Source organism: Anopheles gambiae, chromosome 3 (assembly GCF_943734735.2).
Source record: "Anopheles gambiae chromosome 3, idAnoGambNW_F1_1, whole genome shotgun sequence".
Lineage (NCBI taxonomy): Eukaryota > Metazoa > Arthropoda > Insecta > Diptera > Culicidae > Anopheles > Anopheles gambiae.
In genome coordinates, this window is record NC_064602.1 from 78,546,842 (window position 1) to 78,556,312 (window position 9,471).

Here is a 9,471-nt window from a genome sequence, read left to right on the forward strand (position 1 = left end):
TTTAACAGTTGGAAGAACTATGATCCTCGGATGTATTTTATATTTTGCTGTGTGGAAGACATCCAACTCAAATGCTTGTATTCCGAGAGCAACATTCTAACAATGAATTAAAATTTCATTAGCTTCTTTTTTTCAGTAGTAACTGTCCAAAAAGGCCGTATTGCTTAAGAAAATTTCATTAGCTTCTCCTCGTTGAAAATTATTCCATTTGGTGTAATCTGCGTCGACCTCTTTGAAAGTTATTCCACTTTGTGTAATCAACGTGGTTAGGCTACGGATAATATGTGTGATCTGATTTTGCCAGTCCTGATCTGATGTTGCCAGACTTTCTTCCAGTAGCCTTAATGCGGAAACATTTGCATGACGCGTTTGAGCACGCACAGTCTTGGATGGCATGCAAGTGGTATCGTTCGAGGAAGACGTAAAGCAGCTTAATGTCTCGATTCGCTTTTTCTAGGCAACTTAAAAGTTCTTCAGGTCTTGCCATAGTATCAAATCCCCAAACACCGGCATGGTAATACCGATATTTGGAATCAAATCTTGTAGAAATGATTTCAAGTTCTCCATTGAGATGGACGGACTCTCCCGGAAGCTCATCTTCGAGGTAATTATTCCTACTATCTTCCAATGTTGCTGCAGATTCTCCGGAATGGGCACTGGCGAAGTCGATTTCATCGTTAAAGTCTCCGGATCCTCCCATTTGGCAGTTTTTCCAATTTTGGTAGTCAACGTGGTTAGCTACGGATATATTTTAATAATTGAAAAAAAATGTGATCCTAGGATGTATTCTACATCACTTTGTTGAACATATGCAACAAAATGCAGGTATTCCGAGTGGAATTTATTAACTAGGGATTCAAATTTCATTAGCGTATTATGTGTTGTTTCACAGTACTTTACTTGTTTGAGAACACATGTAACTTGCGCTGATCGTGAACTGGCTCTAGCCGTCTGCGGGAGTTACGATTGGGAAGATCCTGACCTTTTAACCGGGATAACCAAGAACGCGCTTCTTCCGTGCCACGTGCCGAACGTTAACGTGGAGATACGCTATTGGTCGGGCTGAATCGTGGGAGAACCGCTGTTTCGAATGTCGCGCTAATCCGAAGATCGACTCGTCGATTCGGCCAAGCTACCTTTGAATAGACGGTTGTGTCGACAACCAGCCTCTTTTGAGCACTAGCAACATGTCGCCATTTTGAGTCCTGCGCACCTTGTCAACTTGATCGACGACTGCTTTGAGAGATTAATCATGAGTTAACTTCTTGAGTACTTTTGCTAGATCAATTTGTTTTCCTGCTTTCGAGCTTCCTTCGGAGCCCGACCCTTCCGTGTTTGAGGCACAAACCAGAGCCTCTTCTGCTGGCTCAAATTTGTGTGCCGTTTGAACTTTAAGATCTCGGGTTTTTCGCTGTTTGAATTGATTTTTCAGCTCACACCCATCTCCTTTTACATGGCTTCCATAAACTCCACCATTTGAGCAATCACTCCCCCATGCAAGACTTTAATCGCTAGATTATTTGCATAGTGTTTGAAACGCTCGAGTTGGGTTTTGTGCGTCGCTTTTGGAGGTTCTCCATCCTCCTGCGCTTTTGAGCTCTTTTTGAAGTTTTTTTTGAGCTTGGCGATGCACTCATCTATGAGTCGCTCATGTTCTTCGTCTTCCTTGTTCTTCTTGGACTTCGGTTTGATTCTGTCTTCCATTTATATTTGGTCCAAACTCCAATCCGATATCCACGCTTGCCACCATAGTCCCCTTGTTAATGCCCTATGGTTGACTTTGAATCAGGGAGTTCTACGGGAGGGTTGGCTCACTACCCTTATGTGGTAATGAGCTCAGAGCCAGGCAGGGCTAAGCAGGGCCGAAGCTCACCTGCACCTATAGTTGTCGGTTGGATAGTCGGTTGGATAGAACATCAGCCTGAATCAAGAAGAGAGCTAAAACGAAAAACAAGAAGGGTACTCCTGTTCTTCGATTTTTTCCCTCGCTTTGCAACGGGCGGATATTTCGTTCGAATTCGTTGACAATACTGTTGAGCGTTTCGACACACTCCTTTTTTGGAGGCGGGAATCTCGAACAGCGCATCGCAATATGCTTTAATAAGAAGGTATTTGTTTTCATATCGTTCGGTAAGAAGTTTCCAGGCAACGGCGTAGTTAGAAGGTGTGATAGGAATGTTTTCCATTGTACGCTTGGCTTCTTTTGTTACGGTGGTCTGCAAATATGTTAGCTTGTCGCTATCGGATAACTGGTCTGATGTATCGATCATGGAACAAAATGCGTCACGAAAAGTTGGCCAATCTTGAATGGTTCTTTGGCTATCAGAATAAACGGTAGACCATTTTTTATTTGATTGCCAAGATTTATTTTAACTTTGTCGATGGTTTACAAAATGTGATACGTCTTTGAGAAGAGAATAAAGTGAAAGAGATCGCGTGTAGTGTTCGCAGGGTTTTTGGGTTTCTGGCCGAGTGTCCGGAAGTGTCTTGCGCTGCCTTGTGGTTTATGTCAAGTTGACATATTCGCTTAATCCGTGCGCGGTGTATGTCACACTGACGTTTTATGGTTAATCCGTGTGCGGTCTATACAATCGGAGGTCAGCTCCGAACAGTGGTACGACACCGTGGTCGCCACAGTTCCATCAAAACAGGGCAATTTTAGTTCAGGAAGTTTTACACGGTTGGGTTTCACGCATGGATATCGGGTTTTTCTCGATCGGGATCACTTTTTGTTATTAGAAGGTTTGGAGTAAGAGCCAACATACCTTGTTCTATGTTTACTTTCAGCTCAAAAATCCTGTCATCGAAACTGCTATAGCGCTCTTTTGCCAGCTTGTACTTAGTTTCATTAGTTTCTTCAAATAACACAGAAAACACGGCTGCTGCTTCGGAAGAAAGTTCGTTCGTTCGGAAGAAAGTTCTTACCGCAATCAGCTTGAGTGCTGCAACGTCCGTTTTCCTCTGATTGTAGTTGGCCTTCATGCGATCCAATTGTCGACATTGGGGGATCAATTGGCGATCAGCCCTTGCGATGTCATTGAGGATAGGGAACACATCTGAAACGATGTCCTCGTTCTGGTTCGCTCCGTTCGCGTCGTGTGCTCACATTGGGTGCTCGAATTAGAGTGCTCGAATAAGGGTGCTCGAGGGATTTCAATTGGCGGTTGATGTGAGCTCCGACCTGTGGTAAGGCCATGACGTGATCGCCACACACTTTTTGTTCCGTGTGACTTTTGTGTACCGGAATGGCGAAGCGTTCTTGTTGTTTGTACCAATACCCGGTCGGTTTGTTCTTGTATGAAGCACACCTTGTGTAACACGGCCTTTTTTCTTCCGGACCATGAATGACTTCTTGATTATCGCAGGTCTGCATCCTCTACCAAAGTTCTGCTCGAGACGCACATTCATTTGTTACGTGTCGTCTCGTACATGCCCTGCATGAAGATTACATGCAATCTCTTTGGTTTATGATAAGTTATACCCTGCAAATCGGTTGTAGCACCCAAATCAGTAAGTAAGTAAGTGAGTTAGTAAGTAAGTAAGTAATTGAAATCAAAACTAAAGGAAAACACGCAAAACTGTAATACAACAAAACCGGTGTACACACGAACTCCATATGAAACATTGCTTCTTCTTCTTCGCCGTGGCACATGCGCGCGTGCGGCTAGAATACTCCGCCTATATAACGCAATGAGCAATGTAACATGTAGTAGTTAATTGTACTAAGCGCATTACTGTAGTGTAGCGAATGCGGGGTAGCGTTTTGCGATGGGACAGAAGCGAACATTGTGCAATAGGATTTGAGTAGGAAGAGGGTAGGTGGTGGCCTCCCCCGAGGCCTGGTACACAAGTATTACTTACAACACAGTTCAACAGTAGTGGCAGTATATAAATGCGTGTGCATCATTAAAAAAACCCAATATTATCCATTACAAAGCTAGTGTCCTGGTAAAAAGAAATATCTAAAAGCAATACTAAAATCGTTATAAATATGTGACCTAGCGAAATGAACTAATAACAACAGGTCCATGCATAATACATAAAGAAAAAGGAACAGTAACAATTCGAATCCCAAGCGCAGTGAATAATGCAATGCAAATAGCGATCTCATGGCATGATGAGGTATGAGAATGGCAATTATAAATCAAAGAGTTTTGTAGGATGAATGAGGCAGCTGCTGTACACGATAAAGGGGGGCGGCGTTAGGGAGATGTGTCAGGCACACGGAAAAATGGTGGACGCGCTTCCATTTAGTATAGATGCGTTATGGGGCTAATCCTATCCACGAATAGATTGAAACGAATGTTCTGCAGGAAACAATAGGAAAAGAAGAAAACGATGCAACAAATACAAATCTTCTTCATAATCCACAAAAGTGAGTGTGTACGGTATAGAGAAATGTATTCTTTCGCCTTGTTGACGGGGTGTAGAAATCATAATAACAAACTCTCTTCTCCCCGCCCCTTTTACGCTTAACTCAACTGGATTGACTCACCACGAAAGTTTTTGTGCTCTGACGATGTTAAAATTTGCGAGAACAATAGTGAATTGCTGTGATTATTGAAAATTTGTAAAAATATTCTTTTTTTTTAAACAAACAAAACCTTACCCCCTACATAAATCAAAGCTTAAGTTAATGAATTCCGCTGACTGTGTACAAATGCTCCCAGTGTATGTAAAAGTAAAGGCTTTACACTAGTATGCGTACTCTCTAAATCTTGTCATTATCCTGCGCCAACTTGTCAACATCACGAATCGATTATTACCAAATCGGGTTTAGCTTATTTAATAATGTATTATAGTTGAGTTTCTTGCTACATTTTCTCTAGCAACGATAACAACTACACAACCGCCATAACACAGGTAGTACGCTCATCGAGAGAAGGGAGAGAGAGAGAGCAATTACTTAAACGGGTCAGAATTGATTAGGACGGCAACTTATGTGCGAATAAAACGTGTAAAGACTTAATTTCACAACAAAAAATAAGGATTTCGTCGTGAAATATAAAGAATTAATTATGAATTGTGTATGAATCTGCATGAGCATCCCAACAGTTACGGGTAGTGGATGAACATAGGATGGTTTCTTATGCACCTGCAAAAGATAAAATGGATAAAATCAAGGTGCATAACAAGTAATAAATAGCAGCACGAAATGGAATTTAGTCTTACAAAAAAAAGTTAATTCAAACACAACACCCAATCTGCAGTCCACGTTAAGTGTATCTTTTCCATCGTGCACACACGGCCGCTAAAACACTGGTTACTCACTGATCCCGTACTAATGAGAAATGTTAAATGTTAGCTGAAGCTGGTGAAGAGACATCAAAACGGTTGCCTGATATTTTGTAAATTGTATTTTTTCCCTTTTTAATTTTGCAAAGTATGGTTGCATGTAGAAGGAGAGGCATATTCTCAATCCCTTAGGGCAAGTGTGTAAAGTAAACAGTAAAACCGAGACATCACTGATCATTAATCAATAACTTACGTAGAGAAGCAACCCCCAGAACTCTCTGCAAAGCGATATGTAATAGACTACCAACTTAAACTACCGCAAAATAAAACTTATATATTCTATAAAGTTCATACCTTTTTTTCTTCTAAACTTATCAAACTTCGTCTTTTACTTCGTTGGCGTTTCAACAAGCGCTTGGTTCATCATCCTACTCCAACGATGGTATGGTAACGATGGTTTGGTGAATATCCACTGGAGTTTTAGGCGTGGTGTTCAAAAAGGAGTATCAGGCTTATTTTTGTGTACGATATATCACATATTTCAGGGAATGCCCATATGTCCCATGCAGCAGATGACAGTACTTCTTGTACCTTCTTCCTGATTTCATTTCATTTCGTCGCCCATATGTCCCATGCAGCAGATGACAGTACTTCTTGTACCTTCTTCTAGATTTCATTTCATTTCGTCAGTTCAATTCCTGGTCCTAATCTTCTCCATAATCCCAGTAATGATGCTGATGTAGATCCCACCAACCAATAAACTGGAGTTTTCGTCACGATATCGTTTTTCAGATGATTGTTGAAGTCCGCACATCGTATAAACACATTCCAGGGTGATATTGAATAGGTCATCAACCAATTCGTCGAATTGAATAGGTCGTCAAACTCTTTTGCACAAAGTGCTGTACCCACGGCCTGGAAATCCTCTGTGATGTTTCCGGTGTACATAAAAGGGGATAAAACTCTGCTGAGAACTACCGCGGTATAACACCCTTGCCTTCTTGTGCCAAGGTGTTTGAGATTGTCATACAAAACTCGCTAATGTAAAGCTTGCTTCAGATAGAATTGGAACATTGACAATTGCTTGTATCTCAGTTATTTATAATTGAAATTAAGATCTGTTTTTATGCAAATGTAGCGTTTTCTTCATACTTTTAAGGAAAAATACGGATAAAACTATTCTTCACGGTTTCGAAGGAATTCTCGAATTTTTCCTGTAACACGGCTCATTAGACGGCGCACATCTTCTTCGTCCATCGTTTTAGCTATCTTATTCCACCAGGTCGTCATCTGATTGATGTCTTTGACAACCTTTCCCTTTGCCTTGAGTCTCCTCTTCATGATTGCCCAGTATTTCTCAATAGGGCGGAACTGGGGGCAATTGGGTGGGTTAAGGTTTTTCGGAACAAACTGGACCCCTTTCTCTGCATACCATTTTCCAACGACTTTACTGTAATGACAGCTTGCCAAATCTGGCCAACACATTACGCGATGGTCGTGGGATTGAATGAATGGCAAAATTCGTTTTTGGAGACACTATTTTCGATATAGTTCCGACGTCATTGCCTTGTTTGTCACGAAAACTTTCGTTTTTTCCACAGCTACAAATGCCCTCCCTAATCTTAAATTTTCTTGCAAATTTGTCGGCAAAAACTAATTTAAATTTGTCGGGAACATCCCCCGACCCGTTGCCAAGTAAAATTTTTGACCTGGGTTTTGCCCGAAGTCAGTCTTAACATAGGTTTCATCATCCATCAGAAGACACCCGTCGAACTTGGTCAGCACCTGATCGTATAGCTTCCGAGCACGAGTTTTGATCAAACTATTATGTTTTATGGTGCGATTTGGCTGTTTGCTAGCTCGATACGACTTGATTCCTTCCCGAAGTCGAGTTCTCCTGACGGTACTATGAGCAGCACCGAATTTTCTGGCCAAATCACGGTCCGACAGATTAAGATTCCTCTTAATCGTCTTCAAAATCTTACTACGCAGATTCCGGTCGACAGTTCCACTCCGACGATTGGCTTGAGGCTTCCAAATCGTCGTCAATGTTTCCTTATACCGTTTGATAACGCGCCATACGGTATTTCTGGGAAATTTCAACTTTTTAGCTAGCCTTAATGCAGACCACAAAGGATTTTCCAAATAACTGTGCACATTTTTTTCCCTGCTTTCGGCTTCCGTGTTGATTGTTTACTAATTACAGTCGATTTGCGGAATGTCAAAAATACATACGTCAAGCTGACAAAATGCCCGACTCGTTGACGCCAAGAGCTTCCAAATCCGTCCACCAGGAGCGCCACAATATGAGCAACAGTTTGTTCCAATTCTAAATGAAGCAAGCTTTATCACTGTCGTTCTTATATTTCTACACGCCAGCATGGATTCTTTCATCGACGCAGTGTTACCACAAACCTGGTGGAATTCGTCTCCAACTGCCACGCAGCTTCCAGAGCTCAGATGGATGCAGTATACACTGATCTTAAGGCTGCGTTTGATCGTGTGAACCATCGCTTGCTGTTGGCTAAGCTCGCCCGGATCGGACCAATCTCCTGTTCCGGTTTCCTGCTTACAGGATATCTCATGCTGGGGATCCTCTTAAAGTAGAGTGGAAAAAGGAATTCGCGTCTAGTACGCCCAGAGGCACATTTAAAACTGATTTATGCTTCACTCCATCACCAGACTACTATGATGAGCATTGAGCTGCTTCGAACTGTTATCTGACATCTCATCTACAAGAGCGGGCAACAAATTGAACCGAAATTGAGACTTGGTTTCCTATTTCAATGGAGTTTCAACTTGGTACGGCTTGCTGTCTATCCTCAGTGTTCATCCAAACAGGGACACTTCATCGTCTTGAGCTGTCCCTACTGCAGTCCTTCGTTTCTGCTTCAAGCTACAGGTGTCTTTCTATGTAGCGTTTCCTACTGTTTTTTACCTTTCGCTCTGCCTGTTAGAATGGTTTCTGTTTTCGCATCCAAGCTTCTCCGATGTTATCCTCTAGTAGCTGTTCTCCCGTCTTTAAACCCCCTTTTTCGGCCATTTTTGTCCTGAAGATTTAGGGTAGTACTGTAGCCCAGTAGTATTCTTCAGTAGTTTTTCCACATTCTAGCGAGTCTCTTGTACTATGGTGTACTATGCGGACATGTTTTCATGAGATGGGTTCAGTATCAGTCCCGAAATCGGTATGAGCACAGTAGTAGTTCCATGAGCAGGTTCAACGATCGGTATGGGTTCAGCATTAGTTCCCGGACCGATATGGGTGCTTGAGATCTTAAGGCCGGGGTGCATTGTTCGTACTCGCTAGTGTAATTTCGATTTTCACTTGCGCATCTGACGGCGGCTGGTGGAAGCTTGTTTTGCTCTACAAAGGAATGGTCGTGCCGGATCTCAAATTTAAGTAGTATTTCCATCGATTTTGGAAGCAAAATTTGATGAAATACTTGCAAAACATATTAATACATCAATTACAAAACTTTTCCAGTCTTGTCAACGTAAAAAAACATCAGAAAAAACATATTTTCTGAAGCGGCTCCAAACTGTTTGGCAAAAAGCTTCGGTCAGCCGACGCCAGATGCGCTAGCGAAAATCGAAATTGCACTGCACGAGTACGCACGATGTACCCCGGCCTTTACATCGGTATGGGTTTAGTACCAGCTCCAGGACCGGTATGGGTGCAGTATCAGTTCTGTATGGGTTCTCGACCGTTTTCAGTATAGTTATTCGAGTGATGTATAGTTATTCGTATAGTGATGGTAAAAGTGAAGATTTCATCGGAATCGATTCCGGCTAGCTCCGAAGTTTTCTGGAATTGATTCCGGAATTAGATTCGGAATTGGTTCCGGAATCGGCTTTGGAATTGGTTGCGGAATAGACTTCGGAATCGGCTCCGGAATTGGAATCGGCTGGGGAATTGGAATCGGCTCCGGAATTGGAATCGGCTGCAGAATCGGAATCGGCTCCGGAATTGGCTCCGGAATCAAAATCGGCTCCGACATCGGAGTTGACTCCGAAATCAGAATTGGCTTCGAAACGGAGTCGGGTTCGGCATCTTTATAGGAATAGGCTTCCTACACATCTTATTTCAATTCAAACTCGATTTCTGTAGTCAAGCCTGGTTCCGGCACCGGGGCAAATTGTGATTCCCAGGTCGATTCCGATTCCGGAAACGATTCTAATTCCGGAGCCGATTCCGATCCTGGAATCGATTCTGAAGTTGATTGGAGTTTTATTAAC